Source organism: Vipera berus (assembly GCF_964194415.1).
Source record: "Vipera berus genome assembly, chromosome: 7".
NCBI classification, from domain to species: Eukaryota; Metazoa; Chordata; class Lepidosauria; order Squamata; family Viperidae; genus Vipera; species Vipera berus.
Window position 1 is genome coordinate 17,795,770 of NC_138209.1, and position 26,574 is coordinate 17,822,343.

Below are 26,574 nucleotides of genomic sequence, written 5' to 3' on the forward strand. Positions count from 1 at the left end.
GTGACATGATAGCAGTGTTCCAATATCTCAGGGGCTGCCACAAAGAAGAGGGAGTCAAGCTATTCTTCAAAGCACCTGAAAGCAGGACAAGAAGCAACAGATGGAAACTAGTCAAGGAGAGAAGCAACCTAGAACTAAGGAGAAACTTCCTGACAGTTAGAACAATTAACCAGTGGAACAACCTGCCTCCAGAAGTGGTGAATGCTCCAACACTGGAAGTTTTTAAGAAGAGATTGGACAGCCATTTTTCTGAAATGGCATAGGGTTTCCTGCCTGAGCAGGGGGTTGGACTAGATGACCTCCAAGGTCCCTTCCTCCTTCTTCTTCTTCTTCTTCTTCTTCTTCTTCTTCTTCTTCTTCTTCTTCTTCTTCTTCTTCTTCTTCTTCTTCTTCTTCTTCTTCTTCTTCTTCTTCTTCTTCTTCTTCTTCTTCTCCTTCTCATTATTATTATTATTATTATTATTATTATTATTATTATTATTATTATTATTATTGTTGTTGTTGTTGTTGTTGTTGTTATTATTATTACATTATATCATATACAATGCAGATAATATGTAGGTAGATAAATATGACATATACAATATAATACATACAAATACCCAAACAAGATCTGCAACAAAGCTATCACAAACATGAAAACTTTGTCTTTCTAGATCACAGGTGTCAAACTCACGATGTCACGTGACATGTCGTGACGTATTGTGACTGTTTTCCCATTGCCAGCAATGGAGTGGGCATGGTTTTGGTGTGACATATCCAGCCCACGGGTCGGCAGTTTGACAGCCCTGTTCTAGATAATTTGTTCCATCACTATGAGCTTTTGTTTCTATGTTTGTAAGCATTCACCAGAAATAGGCAATGCTCAGTCCAATTTGGCCTGCTTTGGAAAGGGATTTCCCTTTATTCTCATTAAAAATTATGCCATTGCAAAACATGGGTATTTTCCTTAAGATCCCATCTGTGGATGGGCTGCTCAGCATAGGACAGGAAAGAAACTCTGTAGTTATAATATGCAAGCCATAAGATCTGGATTGGAGAAATCTGAAAACTACAATTATGTGGCAACAAAGAAGTAAAGAAAATTCTAATCTAATGTTTATCTAAAATGTTATTACCCAGTTCTCTAGCCCTTGATTGATTGAATGGATTTCTATGCCACCAAGAGAAATTTCCTGTTTAAACCATAAATATAAAACAGTCAAATATAAAAACACCATAAGATAATAAAAACAATAACTAAAATGTAAAAATGGTCAACAGACAAAATATTTCCAAATACCTTGTGTATCTCAATATGCTCCTGAGTCATAAATAGTCAAGAACAATTTGAAAAAAAGGATATATATTCACACAGATTAATTTTGGCAGATAACTAAATAAAATGAATTGGTATACATTTAAATGGAAACTAAGTCTTATTTTATAAAAATAAGGCTTCTAATTAGTTTATAGGGACCTATGTATTGAATTTTGCTTAGAGGTATAGCATGAATAACATATTTCTCTTGGGTACCAAAGAGAGAGTTTGGGTATAGATAAAAAGATATCATTAATTAGACTATTCTTGTTTCATTTTCATTACAAGAAGTTGAAGATTGAAAGCACCACAATGACAACAGTTTTACAACTTGTTCGGCTAGTTCTTCATGTAAAGCTGGAGAGAAATCTATGGAATTCACTTTAGTTTGAATTAATATTTCTTCACCTACTAGCTTTTATGAGTAGCACCCTTGAACGTAATTGACATGCTGGAAGTCAGTCCAACATTTGTCAGTGCCTGACAGTGGTCCATTTTGCTGTCACATATTAATTAAAAAAATCATTATTCTCCATATTTTTATTCCATAAAGAAGACTAAATTGTGAGGAGGGCTATGGCCAAAAGACTACAGTTTGAGGTTAATTGTTCTTTTCTGCCATATTTTCCCAAACTGGCAGAATACACATGAATGCATTTTGTGTGGTGGAAACGTTTATTTATGGCCCTCACATACAGAAACAGATATGCTATAAGAATATGCTTTTCTTCAAAACCACATAAATTCACACATACATATAATGATATTCAGTAGATATCCATAGTCTTTGACAGTTCTTTAAATTAAAATGTAAATCTCAAGACCCAGTGTCATCTCAATGTTATTCAAAGCAAGATCTTTTCTAACCCAGATCTTTCATTTCCCAACCAATATGGCTTCTATTATGTACTGTAAGATGCTGCACTTTGATGCCATTAACATTTAGCTGCATCACCTCTGGTGAAGTATAGTACTCTAGGTGAAAACCCTAGTGGTCTCAAGGCCTCAATTTACCAAGTCCATTATCACTCCGGATGTGTAGAATGATAATGGAAGTGACAGAAGTACAGCTGAAAATTGGCTGTTAATATTTTATGTGTTAAAGCCCAGGCATGGAAATCTCACACCATTCTTTAGAGAAATGTGTCTCTGTATGAGTGCATGCATGTGTGAAATATATACACAGAGAGTGTGACTCTTTCTCATTTTGTGTTAACTCTACCTTCCATAGATTCCCTAAATGCAACTATTTCAGCAGTACTTAAAAAAATAGAGAACTAAGTGAAATAGTTTATATCATAACGTGGATGGTTAAGATACATATCATTGCTGGGTTAATAAAAAAAAATGCCTTGAAAACAAACATGTCACAATGTTGCTTCATTTTTCATTGATTTATGTATTCAGTTTGGGGAGAGGACACAATTTTTTAAAAATTGCTTTCATTAAAATTAACCCCAACTTCTCCCTGACTGTCCTGTACTTTTGCTATTCATTCCCTTTCAACTTAGTGATATAATGTTTGCAAATTAAACCTTTATAACAAGATAGAAAACTGAAAAACTATTAATCAAGGCTGTCAGGCATCTGTTGCTATGTAATGGGAAAAGAAAAAAAATTGATTTAAAAATTAAAATGCTTTTTGTATGCCTTTTAAAGTGATTGCTTACATAAACAGAAAATCAGCCACCTGGCTCCAAGCCTAGTCTATCCACAAATCTCACGCATCACTTATGCAGCTTAGGGCAAACAGCCTGGAGGTTTGTTAGTTCTTGAACCCTTCGATCTGTTACCTGCACAGGGCAGTAATTCCTTGAAAATGACTTGTCTAACATTCCTTCTTCCACTACTGCAGAGTAAATAGATATTAATCCATTGCTTTCATTTTCATTTCATGTTTCATTTTCTCAAACATAAAATAACTATGATGATTGATTTCTGTAATGAACACTTAGTATGTATGTTAGAGGTGACTCAGTAATTTCAAAAAAATAATAATCAATGATTTTGGGGATCTATAAATTGGTACCAACTAAATAAATGTTGAGGAAGGTCATGCCCTCTGTACTGTTTATTGCCATTTAGCCTAATGTATATGGTGGGTTCAATCTAATTCCACGTGCATATAATTCACAGTCACTTAAAAAGTAAATTACAGTCGCTCTTTTTCAGTAGAAGCTTTTTACAGGAACCAACAAAGTTAATTATGAGGGCATAGAAAGAATATGATCAGACCCAGAACAATTTGCCTTGAGTTTTCTACACTTAAGTGTAAAGATGGCAGAAAGTTAGACGCATAATAATTCTCTTAATATCTAACTGATACTATTTGGGGAGAAATTGTTTTATTTTTATATTTTTAAAGTTAAGTTGAAAAAAAATCCTTAAACATGTAGTCACTTGTAGATATGCTTGCTTACTTACACACATGCGTACATGTACCGTAATCTTGATTTTGTGTTTGGGTACCAATTATTTTTCCCTCTGGCACAATAGCTAAGTAGCTCTCTCTATCTCTGATAGGACCTGGAGATCAATGTAAAACTCCATTAATATGGTTTTTATGTCTACCTATTTGCATGTGCATCATTCTCTTAGTTCTTTTTACTTTAATATCGGCTTTGTACAAAAGCTACTAAGAAAATGCATAGGATGAAAGTAACAATAGCACAATAATATAAATCCATCATTAAATCTATCAAAAAAATTGAAAAAATAATATTAAATTACTAGAAAAAATAATAAGTAATAAAAAGTTCCATAATAAAAAGTTTTTAAAAAACCTCTTTTTTCCAAAATAACAGTAAATTAAAATGTATCTTTGAAAGGAGAACACTGGAAAGAGAAAACTTAGAAAAATATTTTATGCATTGCATGAAGAAATGAGTTTGTGTGTGTGACTGTGTCTTTGAAGCTAATCTTGCAAATCTTAACTGGACATATTCATAATGGAGAAAAGAAATATAGAAAACTGAGCCCTTGCCATTGATAGCTTTAAAAGTTTAATATACGAAAAGGGACATGATTTGAACAAATAATGGGCTCCAATTAAAGGTTAATTTTAAGGTCTTCATACACAAAACCTTTACAATGAGCTTGCATCTTGGTGAAGAAAGCTTTAGATTTATGGGAAAACAAAGTCAACCTGTTCTATGCAGATGCAGCAGTTAAAACAGTTTTTTGTACTGTCCTCACTTATAAGGAGAAAATTATAAGTGCTTTATAATATGAGCTTTAGCTTTATATTAGCCTGCAACATTCCATCATCAACTGAATAATCACAGAGCATATGTGTATAATAGATTCATATTTCTGCTTCCATTACCTTTCAATGGTGAAAATTTGATATATTAAGAAGCAAAGCAGTGAAGTTTATTTTTCTCCTTCTCCATGACCATACAATGTAATAACTTCCAAGACTGAGTAATAAATATGGTTCCTAGATCATGCATTCAATTTGCTATAACTGACCAAAAGTTTGTAAAGGTAGGGCAACAGCAGTATAAAAAATCATAATTTTGAAAGTTCATTAGGTTGTACTATTTCAAATTTCCACGCCTATCATATTATCATCATGTATGCATATAGTTAGATTCACAGTGTACACTTAAATCATTCAAGTCCTAACCAAGGAGATAAAAAATTATTAAAGTATAGTCTTAGTTCCAAACTGAGTGGCTTTTTGTAAAATTAGGGTGTTCAGGTCTGATAAATTCTATCCAGTCATCAAAAAAATTCCTTTAGGCATCACTCTGAAGGTTCCAATCATAATTAGTATAACAACAGATTTTTTTTATGAGCATTCAACTTTGATCTGCAAGTCTCAATATTTTATAATTTTCCAGCTGTTTTTCCTCAATTCTAGCATTACAGAATATCAATATCAATGAACCAGACTTTCTCTTTTTAAAGAATTGAAGCCTTCTAACTATGGTGCTGGAGAAGACTCCTGCGAGTCCCTTGGACTGCAAGGCGATCAAACCGGTCAGTTCTAGAGGACATCAACCCTGACTGCTCTTTAGAAGGCCAGATCCTGAAGCTAAAACTCAAATACTTTGGCCACCTAATGAGAAGAAAGGACTCACTGGAGAAGAGCCTAATGCTGGGAAAGATTGAGGGCAAGAGAAGAAGGGGACGACAGAGAATGAGGTGGCTGAATGGAGTCACTGAAGCAGTAGGCGTGAGCCTAAATGGACTCCAGAAGATGGTAGAGGACAGGAAGGCCTGAAGGAACATTGTCCATGGGGTCGCGATGGGTCAGACACGACTTTGCAACTAACAGCAACAAATCACACAAGTTATAAACAAGTTTAGCTCTTAAAGTCCCACTCATTTTCCAAAACTTTCTCAATTTGATGGTCCCAGTAGTTTTTATTGCATTCAAATGCAAAGTTTCCAATGAATAATGCTGGCATCTTAGTCATGATTTTGAAATTTTGCTGCAGGCACTGATTAAATGGTCAGTTGTTTCAGCCTTTTTAGTATGAAGATGACATTTACTATTATTTATTATATGTTGAAGGTGCAGATTTTACCCAATTGTTATTAATAATATGGTTAGTTGCACAGTCAACTAAATGTTTAGACTTTGGCATTTTTATCCACCTCTTGATTCCTTACCTAAGTTTGGTATGTTAAAGGTATAGTTGCAATATATAAGCTTTTCCAGATAAAACAGCCTTTTGCAATTGACTGATGGTGTGTTTATCAATGTCCATCGTGTTTAAGTGTACTCCAGATGTTTTAGGATCGCATTCAAGGCACCTACTACTATTGGCAGTATCTTTGCTTTCCGTTGCCCCAATTCTACTTCTATTTGCAGGTGTTTGAATTCTGTGATTTTTTTTACATTTCTTTCTCTTCTACTTTGCTATCTCCAGATGATGCCACAAGTTCCAGTATTTACAGGAAATGCTAAAGATTGAAAACCTTACACCCTCTCCATATAAACATTGTCACTGAGCTGTGGCACTTCTTTAACATTTGTTTACTAGAACAGACCATATACTTCAACACTAGCCCAAAGATGTAGGCAACCAACAATTCTATTAAATTAAATGGTCTGCCTAATAGAAGATGGTTAGAGTACTCAAACTCTGCTCTAAATCTAGAACAGAAATTTTCAATATTCTTCTTCTAGACTCCTGAAGACTAACATCTATTCCAGAGTTCTGCACAAGGCTATAATATTTATATGTAAGTTTCTGCTAAGCAACTGGAAACTTAATGGAAAATTAACAGACATATAGCAAAGATTAATCTGTGGTCATGTTCCCTTTTTCCCATTAAGTACATCTTCACAGCTATTTAAGCACAGTTCTTGGGGAGGAAACGGGAATTGCAGTTAATTTTATAAATACCCATATCACATTTTCCAGGTGACAACTTGTAGCTACTGGTATCTAAAAGGACCTTTGAATGAACAAATTAAATTATTATTTATGGATATATTATAATACATGAAAGTGATATCTAGAGCAAAGAATATATGAGTCAGAGATTGTATTAACATTTTTTTCCTGGAGTTCTTCTGTACTTTTCAAAGTTAGCTTTGTATTTCTTGAAAAACCTTTATTGCCTGCTACATCTTACCAGACAGCTTTTGCTACAAAATAAATGCTGTTGCAATATCTGCACTCCCCATCTCCCGTCACTCTTCATTTGGAGAGCAAGCCAGATGTGATTTCACTCTTGTGGCAATTGCAAAGGAACAAGCAAGGCAGAAGACAACTGCCTAGAAGAATCTTTGCCCACATACACCTTTTTAATTCACCTGCATTTAACTCTGTTAATGCAGTTGAATTGCTACAGATCAGCTGAAATTTGGATCCCTCCAATTCATCCTGAAATACCAGTAATTGCCTTTCTATAGTTTTTTGTTTGTCCTCTTTTTTGAAGCTTTTGTTTAGAGGGATAAATGAGGAAAATAAGAAAAACCAGGAACATTAATATAACTATTCACCATGTTTAACATTTAAAACATTGCAAGGCAAATAAAATAAGATCTGGGCATTTTTAGGAGGAGGGGAACGTTCCTTTTGGTTTCCAAAAAAACATACTTGAAACAGGTAGCATGGACTGGATATACTTTATAAGAAATTATATTTGTATGTTCTTATATTTATATAGTTCTATATAAATATTCTCCTGCCATCTTCTGTATAAGTTCTGCTTTAATCTAATGAAAATGATTTATATTATATAAATTATTTCAAAGAGAAAGCTCAAATTGTTTTCTATAAAATTTAATTTTAAAAACATCTAATTTACCTTTAGCTCCACGAGTTCTTGGATTGCTATGTTGTTCCTAAGTTTACAAGTCTCCCTCTGAATTAAGGCACTGATTCTCTGGCGCTTAGCCCAGTTAAAGGAGGTGCTCCGAGAATTTCAATGAAAGAAAAATGTAATACAAAAGACTAAGGAAATGGCTCTATTTTCAAATAAGAGAGTCTACAATGTGGATACATGTAATTCTTATAAACAAAAATAGAAGATGCGGGTGTCTGGAAAACGGTTATGATGCATGTAATCTTACGCTACGGATTTCATATAGATATGTACTATAAATACTTGCTCCTTGTTTTCATAGTAACCATCCCTGTCCTTTGGGTCAGCTATCAAACTCAGTGCAATGAAGCAGATCTGAAAAGTTCTGAAGTTCAAGTAGAATGGCATAAGTGTAGTGTTAAATAATAGAAAAGAACTAGGTTCTTCATGCAGCCATGTAGTCAATTGGTGGTGTGTGTGGGTTGTTTTTTTTTTAAGATGTCACAAAAATGGCAGAGGAGTTTCTGCAGGGTGTCAGAAAGGGAATTAACAATGCTGCAAATAAAATCTGCATGGGTCAGCTGCAGGTTAAACTAACAAAAATAATAAAAAATTAAAAGTGAACAATTACAAAGCTGAAGAGCACTTAGGAGACAGACTGATGGGTGGTTTCTCATGCAGACAAAAGGATCAATCCTAGCGCCTCTCCCTGGAGCTGATCTTTCAAACTGTGAAGTAAATTGTAACCCTGTTTTCTAAGAGACAGTGAGAAGCTTCCTTCCCTTGAGTGGTATTTTGTCAAACGAACTGCTTTCTGTATTCTCAGAGATAGTGAAGACCTCTTGTAAAGGATTTTTCACACTACGCCTTACAATACAAAGCAGCCGTTCATTTCTTTGTATGTCCCACCAAGTTCCATGTTTGATCTGTCATTTGACCATTGTATCTTGGGTATCCATAGGTTCCTTTCATTCATTTATACTGACATTATTTAAATATAATGCTTTTAATAGATATCACACCATGTTCTAAATTGCAACTCTCCAGCTGTTTGGATTGAGAAAAGAAAGGCCACATTTGAAAGGAGTAAGTCTTCTGAGACCTTTATTTTTGAGAACTCTTGTTAGTTTATTTCTGGTCCTCTAGAAAAAAACAAATCAGAACAATATAACAAGTTAGAACAGGAGCAGGCAGACTTTTGTTCCTAGAACCACAAGATTCAATAACCAGAGTTCATGGTACAACAAAACAAAGCAGGGTCATTCACACGACCCTCATGCTCTAGTTCCAAGATGCACTGCTCACTGATCACTGAGGGTATACCCTCAACATGAGCATCTATCTCAAGGCCCTTAACATGAGCGTTCCAGAGATAGGTTGGCTCATTTAATAACAGAAAAACACACGGTCAATTTCCACCTAATGGAAATCTTACATTTGTTCCATCATGATTATCCTTGTCCATACTGTCTCACTTAAAACAATGGTGCTTTCCAACAAACAGAGAAGTAAAGACAATTATTGTGATGGTGAGGGCAGCAATGGATCCACACTTTGGGGATGGGAGAGAATAGCAGGCACAGAGAAGAGATGTTGTTGCTCCGCTAACAACAGTAACAGAAACTACTAACCCCACTTTAGTCTGAGGGCAGCAATTTTGGTGACTTCATATTTTATCAGTACAGGAGAAAATATTGCTGGAAGTAAGAAAGAGTTTTTAATACTAAAAAAAAACCTTTCAGTCCAGATACATTTGAAAACTCAAGTGATCCTATTTCTACACTAAGCAAACCTTGAAATACAGTGCTAGCTACTCTCTCTCTCTCTCTCTCTCTCTCTCTCTCTCTGATAGATAGATAGATAGATGATAGATACAGTCATGCTCGAAATTGTTGGCACCCCAGAAATTTTTCCAGAAAATCAAGTATTTCTCACAGAAAAGTATTGCAGGAACACATGTTTTGCTATACACAGGTTTATTCCCTTTGTGTGTATTGGAACACAACAAAAAAGGGAGGAAAAAAAGCAAATTGGACATAATGTCAAACAAAACTCCAAAAATGGGCCGGACAAAATTATTGGCGCCCTTTCAAAATTGTGGGTAAACAAGATTGTTTCAAGCATGTGATGCTCCTTTAAACTCACCTGGGGCAAGTAACAGGTGTGGGCAATATAAAAATCACACCTGAAAGCAGATAAAAAGGAGAGAAGTTCACTTAGTCTTTGCATTGTGTGTCTGTGTGTGCCACGCTAAGCATGGACAACAGAAAGAGGAGAAGAGAACTGTCTGAGGACTTGAGAACCAAAATTGTGGACAAATATCAACAATCTCAAGGTTACAAGTCCATCTCCAGAGATCTAGATTTGCCTTGTCCACAGTGCGCAACATTATCAAGAAGTTTGCAACCCATGGCACTGTAGCGAATCTCCCTGGTCGTGGACAGAAGAGAAAAATTGATGAAAGGTTGCAACACAGGATAGTCCGGATGGTGGATAAGCAGCCCCAAACAAGTTCCAAAGGAATGCAAGCTGTCCTGCAGGCTCAGGGAGCATCAGTGTCAGCGCGAACTATCCGTCAACATTTAAATGAAATGAAACGCTGTGGCAGGAGACCCTCTGCTGACACAGAGACATAAAAAAGCAAGATTACAGTTTGCCAAAATGTACTTGAGTAAGCCAAAATCCTTCTGGGAAAACGTCTTGTGGACAGATGAGACCAAGATAGAGCTTTTTGGTAAAGCACATCATTCTACTGTTTACTGAAAATGAAATGAGGCCTACAAAGAAAAGAACACAGTACCTACAGTGAAATATGGTGGAGGTTCAATGATGTTTTGGGGTTGTTTTGCTGCCTCTGGCACTGGGTGCCTTGAATGTGTGCAAGGCATCATGAAATCTGAGGATTACCAAAGGATTTTGGGTCGCACTGTAGAGCCCAGTGTCAGAAAGCTGGGTTTGCGTCCGAGATCTTGGGTCTTCCAGCAGGACAATGACCCCAAACATACGTCAAAAAGCACCCAGAAATGGATGGCAAGAAAGCGCTGGAGAGTTCTGAAGTGGCCAGTAATGAGTCCAGATCTGAATCCCATTGAACACCTTTGGAGAGATCTTAACATTGCTGTTGGGAAAAGGCACCCTTCCAATAAGAGAGACCTGGAGCAGTTTGCAAAGGAACAGTGGTCCAAAATTCCGGGTGAGAGGTGTAAGAAGCTTATTGATGGTTATAGGAAGTTACTGATTTCAGTTATTTTTTTCCAAAGGGTGTGCAACCAAATATTAAGTTAAGGGTGCCAATAATTTTGTCCAGCCCATTTTTGGAATTTTGTTTGACATTATGTCCAATTTGCTTTTTTCCTCCCTTTTTTTGTTGTGTTCCAATACACACAAAGGGAATAAACCTGTGTATAGCAAAACATGTGTTCCTGCAATACTTTTCTGTGAGAAATACTTGATTTTCTGAAAAAATTTCTGGGGTGCCAACAATTTCGAGCATGACTGTATGTACACTATATATGTGTGTGTGCATACATATACACATATACAAATACATACATATATGTGTGTGTGTGTGTGTGGATGGATAGATAGATAGATAGATAGATAGATAGATAGATAGATAGATAGATAGATAGGTCGGTCTTGGCGTATTCGGGTCTTTTCCCATGTAAGATCGAGGGTGTCTTGGCGATGTTTCAACAAGGTCCCACTCGTCATCTTCAGGCTGGTGTCTTCAGCTTCGTGCTTCGTGCTTGTGCGAGCAAAGCATGATCGGAGCTGCCATCTCTCTATAAATATTGGCGATCACACTTTGCTCGCACAAGCACGAAGCCGAAGACACCATCCTGAAGATGATGACTGGGACCTCGTAGAAACGTTGCCAAGACACCCTCAATCTTACACGGGAAAAGACCCGAATACGCCAAGACCTACCTACCTGTACCCGTGAAAATCTACGAAGATAGATAGATAGATAGATAGATAGATAGATAGATAGACAGAGAGAGAGAGAGAGAGAGAGATTTTATACTAAACTTGAATTTAGAAACCTCTCTATACTGAGTATACATATTCTTTGCTTTGTACTGTCATGTCCTATTCCACATAGTGACCTACTATCTTACCATAAGATTCCAAGAAGCAATTTGTTAATATGACAACTTTCATTAAAGGTCAACAGGTATAACCCTGAAGTTTTATTTGGGATGATTTATTAATGCTGTCTTATTATGTATCCCCATATCAAATCTATTCTAAAGTAATGCATATTTGGTTAGCTCTCTTAACTTTTTCATAGTTGTAGCCCACATAGTGCCATCATACTATTTTGCAGAAACCATGAACTATTTATTACAAGTTTGGTATATAATGCCCTGATGTTGCCACAGTTAGTTTTAAAGTAATATTTGACAGATGATGTAGTTACCTTTATAAAAGAAACTGGTTCTTTCTTTCTTAAGTTTATTTTCTTTGAAGATGGTAGAAGGCAGGAGATACTGGTTTGCTAACACATGGGGTTATTTTCCTGTAACAGACTACCGCATTTCTTCTTCACATTGTAATTCAAAACGAGTATTTAATTCTTTTAAATACAATTTCTTACTAATTGTGTGCAAAAAGGGGGGAAAATTAAAAGATCTTTTTTTGCTTCCACAATTTGCAACATAATTAATTAAAAACAGTATATAAATTACCCAGTCATATTGTTTCCATTTCTTTCTCCCAAATGATGCTTCTTTGTTCTATCTTAGTTACCTTCCTTAAAGCAATTCTAAAATGTGAACGCTATCAAGTGATTAACACAAGATTGCAAACAACTGTAGGAAGAATTGTTTACTTATTTAAAGATCAAGACAGCTTTTAATAGAGTAAAACAAGGAAAGTTGGAATTCAGAGGAGTTTTAAACAATATAATGGAATGGAACAACAGAAGCAACATAACATCAACACCCTACAAAAGGTGAAGTAACAGAGTTGGCCTCAATCTCACCAGACTCTTCATTCATTTATAGAACCATACAAACTTGTGGCCAAAAGAAAGCTTGTAGAATTATTTGAGTCTTACGGACACAGGAAGAAAAAGCTATCACTCACAAAATGTACACTAGTCTGAACTTGGATGGAAGGATTGTGGATTGTTTTGAAAATCCAATTTTCTTCAAGTTTTCTATCTCTACCTTATGTTTGTGTTCCAAATAATGATAACATCAATTTCAGTACTTGTTATAGATTCCATCTTCTGTCCCAAGTACAGATGATACACAGAGCTTTAGAAGCTCATGTTTGGGGACATGAAAATCTCATTTTTGGTGCATGCAATATTATTTCCCAGGAGTCACATTAATATTAAAGTACTGCCTCTTTAGAGCAGGACAATGCAAGTATGAATTTGCCATTCAATCATTTTTCTAGGTTAATGACATTGAGTAATAGCACATTAGTAAAGTGCCATTTCAGTCACTAGTCAGGCATGCCGAAAAGATAATCTGATAATAATTTCTGATTCATTTTCCATGAACAGAGACATTGCTAAGGCTTATTAACTGGCATATCTGCACACAATGCAATGTGGAACATGAGCTCAATTACAAGTAGCAATCTCTTTCATTAGTATAATTTATGAGGATATTTAGCTTGTTTTAATGTTGTGAAACATTCTTTTTTAAAAAAATGCATCAATACCTTACCTTATTTGCACTAATTATTTAAGTGCCTTGAACTGTGTAGGTGCCTCAGAATCTCACCAAAGCACTGAAACTGAAATGACATTTTAATACAGTCAACAATGAAGTTGAATATCTCAACTTAATATAAATAACACTGACTTTCTCGATTCGTTTAAGTTTCTTCTCTGTTAATACAAATCTGCTTGAATTTGTATTTGTTATTATTTGGAGCTGTAATATGTACCTTCTGAAGTTGGCATTGTATTCTTCAATGTTTTACTAGTTCAGGAAGAAGGGAGGGAGGGAGGGAGGGAGGGAGGGAGGGAGGGAGGGAGGAAGGAAGGAAGGAAGGAAGGAAGGAAGGAAGGAAGGAAGGAAGGAAGGAAGGAAAACAGTGAAAAAATAGACAAATGCAGAGAGAGAGAGAGAGTGAGAGAGAGTGAGAGAGAGAGAGTGAGAGAGAGTGAGAGAGAGAGAGAGAGAGAGAGAGAGAGAGAGAGAGAGAGAGAGAGAGAGAGAGAGAGAGAGAGATATGAATGACTAGGGCAGTGAAATGCTTCACATTCACTTTGAAAAAGATATTACAAAACACAGGAATGAGTCATTAAAGCATCCATTCTTCCTTACATCACTATAATATATTCAACTTTTGATTTCCTGTTACATTCTTCTGAACATAAATTTACACCCCTCTTGTTCAGAATAGCACATTTTAAAAATTCATTTGTAATCTTTATGTGAGAATCATAAAGACAAAGTGCATAAAGTTACACAAATTATGTGCTTCTATCTCGAGTATCAAGTTAGGATTAACAGTGTTAGTAATTTCTATGCAGTTGCACCAGAATCTAAGTTCCAATTTCTTTCATGAAAATTATCTTTTATATATCAATTCCTATTTTCAAAAACTTTGGGCAAAGAAAGAAATGTCTTGCAGACTCCATTTCTAAGCCTTCTGAACTGACTGCAGTAGTTGGTCCCTTGTTGTGGCTTTTTTCTAGGCGACAGAACAAGTTATTTGGAGCCGCTGCTGGGATCCTAATAGCTTGTGCTGCCGTTGCTTCAATGCACCCAGCAGAGGACTTCATGGTGCCTGCCAGCAGCTTGTGGCCTGATTTATCACCTATGCCTAGCGTGGAAGGAAGCTGGTAAAATTTGTTGCACTCCACAGAACAAAGTTAATGCTATCTTCTTGACTCTTTCTTGACTCTTTCAACTACTTGCTACATTATCACAAGCCATAGACTCTCTTTCATATACTGTACCTTTTATTCTGAAAAACTACAATGTAATTTCATGGTTTGCACTGTACTGTACTTGAAATTATTATCCTACGAAGGACTTAGTGACTTGTACAAGAACTAGGATTCCGGATATGTTATGTGTATTGCACTGAAACTTCCTGTGGGATAGTAAGAAAAAAATGTAGTGCCACCATACAAAATTTATGAAAAGAAAAAGTAAACTCTACCTCTGATGCTGATGGATCCCTCCCTCCACTATGTTTTTCTATATCAGGGGTCTTCAAACTTGACCCTTTTATGACTTGTGGACTTCAACTCCCAGAATTCCTCAGCCAATGTGCCTGGCTGAGGAATTCTGGGAGTTGAAGTCCACAAGCCATAAAAGGGCCAAGTTTGAAGACCCCTGCTCAATATATAGGCTTACACACACACACACACACACAAACACACACACACACACACCATAACATTGTACATTTTCTACTGCAGATATTCTTTGTACAGGAAACATCATGCTTTCTTTACTTATAGTGGCATTGGTATATTTATTTTAAATCTCTTTTAGGAATTTATATCATCCTTTTAAATAATATTAAGTTGTACAAAACAAAATAATAAAGGCTTGCTAATTGTTTTTGACCCAGGGGTTACATGCCATTTTTCAAATTAAATCCCAGTTATATTGCTTATGGCAATTCATGGAAATTTTCATGCAGTTACTTTAGGATGCAGGTAGACGGTTATCCAATTTTTACTTATCTGTTAAGTAGTTGGGGTTTTTTTTATCAGTATTTTAGAAATGCAGTCATACATATTATTTCTTCCAGTTCCTTTCTTCCATATTTTTTGTTGCCCTTTTCAATTTCCCCCAGAAAAATTCTAGAGATACTTTTTGTAAACATTATCCAAAATAGTATCATAATTATTCCCATATTGAGATGTTCATTTTGTACACCAATGCTTCTGTATACAAAATCTGTAGTTTCCATTCCAGCATATGGCCAACCACCTACTTGACAAACTTTTAAATATAGCTTTAACAGCACTGTAGGTTGTGATGAAAAAATATCACCGCAGTATCGAACTGACAAGTAAATATTGTTGCTGTTTCTACAGAAGGAATAATCTTATGCACAGGTGATATACTGGGATTTGACAAAAATAAGCTCAGTTCTTCAATTTGTCATAAAAAACTTATATTTGACTCTGAAAACCTTTATTGTTTTCTTTGTTTGTTTCAGATACTTCTTGGGACAACATGAATCTTCAAATCCATAACAAAGGATCACAGAACTGTAATTTAAGAACCTAAACTAAATAGAAACAGGTGCATAAATATTGACTAGGGTGAACTCTAGTTCTATGGCCTGGCCACTGTTTCAAAAATACCTATTTATCTACTCACATTTTCATGTTTTCGAACTGCTAGGTTGGCAGGAGCTGGGGCAAGTAAAGGGGGCTCACCCTGTCACGTGGTACTCAGATTTCAAATATGGCTGTTAGGTTTCCAGCAGATAAGGTCAGCATCTTTAACTGCTGAGCCATCGTGCCCCCATGAATACCATACTTTAAAAGAGATATGGACAAATTGCACTTGGCTCAGAAAAGAAATATTAGGGTGATTCCTGTCTGGAAATCATGTCCTACAAAGAATGTTTAAAGGTCCTGGCCCTTTTAGCCTGCCAAAAAAAAAAGACTGAGGAGAAAGATGCTAGCAATCTATCATGTGCAAGAGAAGGTCACTTGCGTATTCTAACAAAACTAAGCACAGAGTAAGTGCCAGGGAGTTGAAACTGAAAAAATAGGGAATAGTCAATGAAATTTCCTGACAGTAAATTTTAATTCATTCATGACTATACATCAGCAGCAGGTTGATTTAAGCAATGGAACCATCTACCTAAAGAAATGATGGAGATACCTTGCTGAAAATTTTCAAACAGTGGCTGGATGGCCATTTGCCCACGATAGCACTATCAATAATCAGATATCAAATAGAAAATATAATTAAAATATTTAGCTTAATCCAGTCAACCAAAGCACCAATGCTTTTTTAAACAAACATAGTAGTTCCCAAGATGAATATATGTAAAAGTAGTTTTCCAAACAAACAACATGGGAGCAGTGCTAATTGGCTTGCTTTTAAGTAATGTGACAGAGATTCCCTTGTATTTGGCAAACAATAATACAAAGCCAATTATAAAGAAGATGAAAACTAGAGTGAAAAAATGCATGCCAAGTTCTACATAACTTCAATGTTTTATTACATTTTGTACATCATGTTCATCTATTTTATACAATTTACGGAGCTAACATTAAACACATAGCAAATAAAAATACCTATCAAACAGCTAACCATTAAACACCCAAACATTTACCACATATGTAGGATACCATAATAATCAACACACATATAAACATAAACAATTACTGCCAATACAAGTCACAGCTTGGTTACAAATGTGTTACATTCTAGATAGTTATCCATTATTATCACATCACTTTTAAAAAAAAAAGTTTGTTCAACCCAAGACTGCTGAACTAGAACTCCATCAAACATATCTTAGCTACTGCAAATAAACTTGAGATGTAAAATACTGCATCCTAAACATATTATACACACATATGAATAACAGTAAAAACATCACTAGTGACAATTTAATGCTTACTTTTCAAGATCCTTTTCATGTACTCTGAAGAATTCACTACTCCTTTGGGCCAAGACAGTTTGCTTGTTTTGGAGGAGACTTTGCTTATAGAATGTCTCAGGGCCAGGAGGTTTCATGTGTCACAGCCCTGACACAAATCATGGAAATATGTTCAGAGAGCTAACAATTTAATATATATGTGGTGTCTGTCTGTTTGTGCTGCAGAGGGAGGTAGGGGTCAAAAGAACAAACTGACTAAACTAATATCAGTGGTAAATGAGTGCTTTTAAAACAGAGATGGAGAAAGAAAAAAATAATGACACAGAGCTAGGATATGTTTCTTTGCATCCCTAAAGTTTCACCAGTTGTTAGAAGAAACAGTAGCTGCTTATGTACAATTATCAGTATTTTGGTATGTGTTCAATTCACTGAAATACAAAATCAACTTTTGTATCATTTCATTTAACTTCTCATTCCAGCATGAATAAACAAGCTCTGTCTAAGCTCTGGCATGAATAAACAAGCAATTTAGGTTAAGCCTAGCATAGAATAAATGCAGTCAGAAGGCAGAGATGGTGAGTAACAGTCCTACAGACTATTAGCTATTTTTCTGCTTCTGTTCAGCAAAACTTTTCTTGGAACTTAGGGACATTTTGACAAAAACTAAATTCATACAAGCAGCATCAAGGAAAGAAAAATTCCTCAAGAACAAAGGCTATCTTGCTGCCATCATGTCCACTTCACAGTGACAGCCAAGAAATTCATCATAAAATTGCCTCATGATAGAAAAACATTGTTAAGTATATTACTCATATTTTTATAACTTCCCTGACACCATTCATGACGGAGCATCTGTAGAGCTTCCTCCCCATGTTATACCAGGCAGAATAATTGGTTTTTATTTGGCCACAATGGGATCTGCCAGGATCTCAGTGGGGAACAGCAGCAGTTCCCAAACACCAACTGTTGCTGTCCCAGTGCAAATAACAGCTTTTTATTGCTTTTTCCTTCAGTACCTCTTGCTGGGATTCAAACTCCAGGCCTTTGCTTTGGTAGGCAAGAACAATCAGTTTAAAAGTAACTCTGGCTGGATTTAGGCACACTGTGTCAACAGTCTTAGAACTTTCTAACCAGAAAATAATGCACTGAGACACTTATCTCTACTGTACTGTATGAGTGTTGACCTCTTGTTGAACAACCAAAAGAGAATCAGAAACATGGAATGCATTCTTAGTCCATATTATTTACCATCTATTCTATCCAATCAACAACTCCCCTTATAAGTGCCTTTGTTTCTTCTTGTCCTAGTTGTTCATTATACAGGACTCTCTAACTAATTCATAATATACTTAAAAACAAAGGCTACACAAAACAGTAGCCTAATTCTAAAAAGATTCTTTGTTAGGAAATCAGTGATATAGTAGAAACTGTCGCAAAACTGTTGTGACAAGGAGCATAGGACCACATTTCTAAAAGAAACTGTTCTGGCAAACTATGTATAAACTATTTGCATCGTTTATTTTTATTACAATTTTAATCTGGGAAATTAGGTAGCTGATTTTCCCATTTTCCCAATTTCACATGTTGGTTGACCAATCAAGAAATCATTTAATGGTTTCATGTTGCAATGCCTCACATAGCATATAGCCTGTGACCTAACCTTTGTCATGTTCTACACTTTCAACCTTTACTCTTGCTTTCCATGTTTGTAATGCAAATCTGATATAAATACTACAATGTGCTACAAGACGTACTTCAAAGGATAACTACACTTAGTAGGTCTCACAACATCCCAAGAATTCATTGCTTCATAAAGAACTCTTTTATCACAAAGAATTACAGTTTTATGGAATGGTAACCAAGCCTTGAGCCCAACAACAAGCTTTTTCTACTGTACTGCTGTTTTTGTACATCAGCAGCCTTCTCTGTTACATCCATGCCTAATTTTCCAGGATATAAGCTACAGATCTATGTAATTTTATAAGATGAAGCTTAATTTGCCCCTTTTATTTCTTAATTGGGGTAAAAATTTCTATCTCAAAGAATAAATACATATCATGGAGCCAAATCTTTGCTTTCTTCTAAATGAAAGCTTCTTTTCCCAAGCAACTCTCCAGTTGATGAGCATAACAAGTACCCAACCACTGTAATTAATGAGCCAGGAATAATCTACGCATGGATTCTATTTGTAATGTTATAAACTTAATTATTTTTTTTCATATGGAAGAAAAATGGCATGCTTTTTTCATGCAGTTTGGCATCTGAGCAGGGCATTATTGGGCTGTATAGTGAGAGAATTTGGAAAAAAAAGCAGTGTTGACTGCTACCTTATGCAGCCTCTTCCACCTTTCTGTAGATCTATAATTATTCCATAAATTCCCTTTTTCTATATTTTCAAGAAAATCATGGTAATGTGCAGTTATGATGATAATGCAGCATAACTCTTCAAAGCTTTAAGAAGGCTTTAAGTTGACTGAAATTTTAATTCTGGGTTAGAACACTTGCTTCCTATTGTAGTGGAACCATTTCTATTAAATAGCATTAAATAGTAAAGCCATTCATTCAATTTCTACTTAACAAAGAATTTTCTAATGAAATGATAAACCACAGACTGAAATACTCTAATCCTGAAAAATCCAGCAAAATATTTCCTGTATTTACAATATAAGGCATTAGACAAGCGATTTGAACAATATTAACCAATACCTCCACCCCCAAAATTTTTTATTAAGAAAAGTCACTTCAAGCAGCATAACTTGCTTGACCCACTTATTCAGTGGGACCGAATATGAAATTTTATACTGGCTAACAAATGGAAGAAGGAATATGTAAACAGAGAAACATCAACCCATCTATCACTCAACCTTTTTTCCCCCTAAATATATATAATGTTTTAAACTGCAGCAGTCTTAAAGCAGATGCTATTTAGAATATCTATTATTTGTAGATATAACCCCTTCATGGATTACTGCCTTGTCGTGGCGAAGGGGCTTGCGTAATTCAATGAAGCTATGAACTATGCCGTGCAGGGCCACCCAAGACGGACAGGTCATAGCCGAGAGTTCTGACAAAACGTGATCCACTGGAGAAGGAAATGGCAAACCACTCCAGTATCTTTGCCATGAAAACCCTATGGACAGTACCAAAAGGCAAAACGATATGACGCTGGAAGATGAGCCCCTCAGGTCGGAAGGCGTCCAATATGCTACTGGGGAAGAGCAGAGGGCTAGTACTAGTAGCGCCAGAAAGAATGAAGCGACTGGGCCAAAGCCGAAAGGACGCTCAGCTGTGGATGTGTCTGGTGGTGAAAGGAAAGTCCGATGCTGTAAAGATTTTTTCTCCATAGGAACCTGGAATGTAAGATCCATGAATCAAGGAAAGCTGGACATGGTCAAACAAGAGATGACAAGACTGAACATCGACATCTTAGGTATCAGCGAACTAAAATGGACAGGAATGGGTGAATTTAATTCAGATGACCATCAGGTATACTACTGCGGGCAAGAATCCCTCAGAAGAAATGGAGTAGCCTTCATAGTCAATAAAAGAGTAGGAAAAGCAATACTGGGATACAATCCTCAAAATGACAGAATGATCTCAGTTCGAATCCAAGGCAAACCATTCAATATCACAGTAGTCCAAGTCTATGCCCCAACCACCAGTGCTGAAGAGGATGAAATTGACCGGTTCTATGAAGCCCTACAGCACCTTATAGAACTAACACCAAAAAATGATGTCCTTATCATCATGGGGGATTGGAATGCTAAAGTAGGAAGCCAAAAGATAACTGGAATAACAGGCAAGTTTGGCCTTGGAGTACAAAATGAAGCAGGGCACAGGCTGATAGAATTTTGTCAAGAGAATACGATGGTCATAGCAAACACTCTTTTCCAACAACCCAAGAGACGGCTCTACACATGGACATCACCAGACGGTCAACACAGAAATCAGATTGACTATATGCTCTGCAGCCAAAGATGGAGAAGCTCTATACAGTCAGTAAAAACAAGACCAGGAGCTGACTGTGGCTCAGATCATGAGCTTCTCCTTGCAAAGTTTAAGCTTAAACTGAAGAAAGTAGGGAAAAGCACTAGGCCAGTCAGGTATGAATTAAATCATATCCCTGTTGAATATACAGTAGAGGTGACAAATAGATTTAAGGAATTAGATCTGATAGACAGAGTGCCTGAAGAACTATGGACAGAGGTTCGCGACATTGTACAACAGGTAGCAACCAAAACCATCCCAAAGAAAAAGAAATGCAAGAAAGCAAAATGGCTGTCTGAGGAAGCTTTGCAAATAGCTGAGGAAAGGAGGGAAGCAAAAGGCAAGGGAGAAAAACATAGATATGCCCAATTGAATGCAGAATTCCAGAGAATAGCTAGAAGAGATAAGAATGCCTTCTTAAATGAACAGTGCAAAGAAATAGAAGAAAACAATAGAATAGGGAGGACCAGAGATCTTTTCAAGAAAATTGGAGAGATGAAGGGAACGTTTAATGCAAAAATGGGCATGATAAAGGACCAAAATGGCAGGGACCTAACAGAGGCAGAAGAGATTAAGAAGAGGTGGCAAAATTACACAGAAGAACTATACAAGAATGAGCTTAACGTCCCAGATAATCACAATGAGTTGGTCACTGACCTCGAGCCAGACATCCTAGAATGTGAAGTGAAGTGGGCCTTAGAAAAGCTGAGCAACAACAAAGCTAGTGGAGGTGACAGTATTCCAGCTGAGCTATTCAAAATCTTAAAAGACAGTGCAGTAAAAGTGCTACACTCAATTTGCCAGCAAATTTGGAAAACTCAACAGTGGCCACAGGATTGGAAAAGATCAGTTTACATTCCAATTCCAAAGAAAGGCAGTGCCAAAGAATGTTCAAACTATCGCACCATTGCACTCATTTCTCATGCTAGTAAAGTCATGCTTAAAATCCTACAAGCTAGACTTCAGCAGTATGTGGATCGAGAACTACCAGAAGTACAGGCAGGATTTCGAAGAGGCAGAGGAACTAGAGATCAAATTGCCAACATACGCTGGATCATGGAGAAAGCTAGGGAGTTCCAGAAAAACATCTACTTCTGCTTCATTGACTATGCTAAAGCCTTTGATTGTGTGGATCATAACAAACTGTGGCAAGTTCTTAAAGAGATGGGAGTACCAGACCATCTTATTTGTCTCTTGAGAAACCTATATGCGGGTCAAGAAGCAACAGTGAGAACTGGACACGGAACCACTGATTGGTTCAAAATTGGGAAAGGAGTCCGGCAAGGCTGTATACTGTCACCCTGCCTATTTAACTTATATGCAGAGCACATCATGAGAAAGGCAGGGCTAGATGAATCAAAAGTTGGAATTAAGATTGCCGGAAGAAATATCAACAACCTAAGATACGCAGATGATACCACTCTAATGGCAGAAAGTGAAGAAGAACTAAAGAGCCTCTTGTTGCGGGTGAAGAAGGAGAGTGCAAAACTTGGGTTGAAACTTAACATTAAGAAAACCAAGATCATGGCATCTGGCCCTCTCAATTCCTGGCAAATAGATGGGGAAGAAATGGAGGTAGTGACAGATTTTATTTTCCTGGGCTCCAAGATCACTGCAGATGGGGACTGTAGCCAAGAAATTAAAAGACGCTTGCTCCTGGGGAGGAAAGCCATGGCAAATCTAGACAGCACACTAAAAAGCAGAGACATCACCCTGTCAACAAAAGTGCGTATAGTCAAGGCTATGGTCTTCCCAGTTGCAATGTATGGCAGTGAAAGTTGGACCATAAGAAAGGCTGAGCGCCAAAGAATTGAGGCCTTTGAACTATGGTGCTGGAGAAGACTCCTGCGAGTCCCTTGGACTGCAAGGCGATCAAACCGGTCAGTCCTAGAGGAGATAAACCCTGACTCCAGATCCTGAAGCTAAAACTCAAATACTTTGGCCACCTAATGAGAAGGAAGGACTCACTGGAGAAGAGCCTAATGCTGGGAAAGATCGAGGGCAATAGAAGAAGGGGACGACAGAGAATGAGGTGGCTGGATGGAGTCACTGAAGCTGTAGGCGTGAGCTTAAATGGACTCCAGAAGATGGTAGAGGACAGGAAGGCCTGGAGGAACATTGTCCATAGGGTCGCGATGGGTCGGACACGACTTCGCAGCTAACAACAACAACAATTATTTGTAATTCAATCTATCATCGTTTCAGTACAGGCATTTCATGGTGCTGAGTTTATCCTGTAATTTAAATTCAGCACACCATCTTGATTAAAGTGCTTCTGATGAAATTCCCACAGAAAGAAGTAAAAATTCATTAACTGTCAGCCATTAACTCACATTGGCATTGCTCTGAATAATTTTCATGATTAATTTAATGATTTCTATTAATGTTTAAAACCTCCCTGTAAAAAGGCACTGTGCATAATATAAATGTATACAAACAGTATTCTGTTAACATATTTAAATCAATGAGATTTTTTTTAGGTGATTTGCATATTTAAACATCTATATAACATCATTTGAAAAGAATAGTCAGACCACTTTATTATTCAAATCATGTTTTATGTACTAATAGAACTCATGAGGGCATAAATTGGAAGAGGCTGCTTAAGATACAAATTTCTTAAGTGTAATGTACCATATGTAGTATCACATTTATACTACAAGTTATAGTTCTCCAGTGGTGCAGTGGTATCCACATAAGAGCAAGTCTTGAATTTGAAGGAAAAAAGCAAAGTAAAAAGCAATCTCACACAGGAAAGATCTATGTTTGCATTTTAATTCTATTGATCTCCTGCAGGGAGAAGAGTATGCACTACACATGCAATAACAAGGAGCATAGTACGAAGAAAAGTCAGATTATAGCGTACTGAAAAACTTCAAAATGCAAATATCTTTCCCCCAAGCTAATACAAAACCAATAAATATTACTGGATATCGCTGCTTCTGTAAAGATATTAGCCAGCCTGGGTAAACAGGAAACACAATTGGATACTTTATTCTAAAGCTATATTAACAGAATATAGCTTTAGGTACAAACTTCCTGCCATCATTTCTAACTATCAGATCAATTAGAGTGGATCTTTCCTAAGTTTGTTCCTCTTACTTTTAGTTATGCCATTGTGGCTCCTTTGTCTCTTGTCTTGATTGTTCTCTAGGCAACATCTCTTTCCTTCATCCTCCAAGGTCATTCACACATTCCATTACAAATATGTATGACATATACTTTTAAGGGGAGAAATGAATAAAGCAGAAGGTGATGATTAAATTATGAATTAAATATTGCTACTTTAATGTTTGATGTAAGGGCACGCTCTTTATAAAGTATGCTCATTTTATTCCATCAGATATGTTGGACAAGAATAGCTACTTTCATTTCACTATAAAATTTCACACTATGGACCTGTCATCAGCTATATCTCTTAAATTATAAATAGTATTAATACTCAGTGAATTAAGTTAAAAGAATGTTTTCATTTTTATATAGGTTTTTTGTACAACTATTCATAAGAACCCCCTCCCAAATCTTAAGCATGTTTTAACCATGTTTCCATGTTCCTAGTCACAGAATATGTCTAATATAGCTATATTTCTTTAGAAATCTCATTTGCTATAAGCTAGAAGTATGTTAATACTCAGAGCATTAACGCCTCTGCTTGACTCACTTGTGAACAGAAGTTGAAAAACCGAGCTTAGATCATGGTTTGTTTTATGTAGTATGATTTTTACTTTCCTAACAAACCATAGATAAGTGCCTAGAACAAGAATTTAACAACATGCCATAGGCATTCTTATAAAAATCAGGATGACTGATTCGTGACTGTTTTCCATAATACAGACAATCAGTGTTCATTTAGATATGGCAAACTGATTAAGTTTCATCCAGTTTCTCAGGTCTATTTTTTAATTAAACAAATTTTGTTGACAAAAGTGCAAAATGCCTTATGTGTGGAGAGAAGGAAGCCTTGTTTATGGAAAAATAACAGTGAAATATTCTACAAGGATAAATAGATCACTAGAAGAGAATATTTGTAGCTCAAGGTTCAACTGTGGCATCTTTGGTGCTCTCTGAGCTTGGATGCTTTCTTGCACACATTTTATTACCAAAAAGTAAAACAACACCCTATTTCAAATAACCGCCCAGATCACTCCCACCAATGCTGACAGGGAAAGTCCCTAGAATATAAAATGAAAGCAAACCCAGTCCCTTCTATCACTGATGATGTTACCCAGTTTGGTAATGAAACTGCAGACACCAACCAAGCTTAGAGAGCACCAAGGACCGCATAAATAAACCACTATTTAGAAGGACCCACTTTCCTCTTCCCATTCTCCTAGTTTCAGTTTATTTAAATCAGGGGTGTCAAACTCGCAACGTCATGTGACGTGTCACAACGTATTGCAGCTTTTTTTTGCCATTGCCGGCAATGAAGTGGGTACGGTTTTGCTAAGATGCATCCGGCCTACAGGCCGGCAGTTTGACACCCCAGATTTAAATCATCTCTTCTTATTACATCAGAAAGCTATATTTTAATTTTAGCATTTTAAACCTCAGAGAAAGTTAGGATCTTTGTTGAATAAAGCAGGGAGGAGTCAGACAGGACAGAAGTTTACGTTAACATAATGAATCAGATGTAAAATAATTTTATTCATTCCTCAAGGAGCATGGTGGCTCACATGGTTAGGATGCTGGCTTTACAAGTGCCAAGCAAGTGCTGCCATGGGGCAGGATAAGCTCCTGTCCTTTGCTCCAGCTTCTACTGGGGACAGGAAAGAAGCCCCCAACTGGGCATCCCCTGTGCAACACTGATGTCACCAGTAATTCTTTCAACCTGGAAGTGCCCCAATGTCTCCGACACAAATGCAATGCAATCATTCCTCAACAGTAAGTATCTTCAGGTAAGAAAAATTGGTTGTGAAAGAATTTGATTGCCCTAATGTACAGAAATAAAATAAAAAGATGAATTTATTTTATAGGAAGAAGCTTGAAATACATAAAGGAATCACAGATTCAGAATAAGGAAATATTCAAATCTAACCAATATTGAAAAAGGAGATGGAAACTAGAAGCTTGCAGTTTCATTAAGAGAAATGAAGGATGAGATGGCTATGTAAAGACCTTCAAGCTTTTTATTTTATCTCTAATTAGGAACATATTTTCCTTTTTTGCCATCATTTGTGGCTGTTTTTCTAAAAAAAAGTTTATATTCTGATTCTTATGTTGCCTAAAGGAGGGGTCCCCAATCTGTAAGCCGCAGCCCACTAGTGGGCTGTGAGGGGTTTGCAAGTGGGCCACAGAAACAGCCAGCAAGCACGTGCACTCCATTTAAGTAAACAATATGTTCTTGGTAGTAAGTACACTGCTGGGTATTTTATATATTGTAGAAGTAGATAAACTTCCATAATTGTCCTACTAAACCTGAATTGGAGTTGAATTTGCATCAGTCAAACGGTTATTAGAATTTTAAGAGA

At 36.5% G+C, this 26,574-nt stretch overlaps 1 protein-coding gene across 2 annotated transcripts in view; it reads right to left on the reverse strand.

Annotated features, from left to right (window-relative positions):
- UNC5C (unc-5 netrin receptor C) overlaps positions 1-26,574 on the reverse strand; it is a gene marked incomplete at both ends in the record, with an annotated part of 343,544 nt that overhangs the window by 237,695 nt on the left and 79,275 nt on the right. The gene's annotated exons all lie outside the window — the stretch shown is intronic.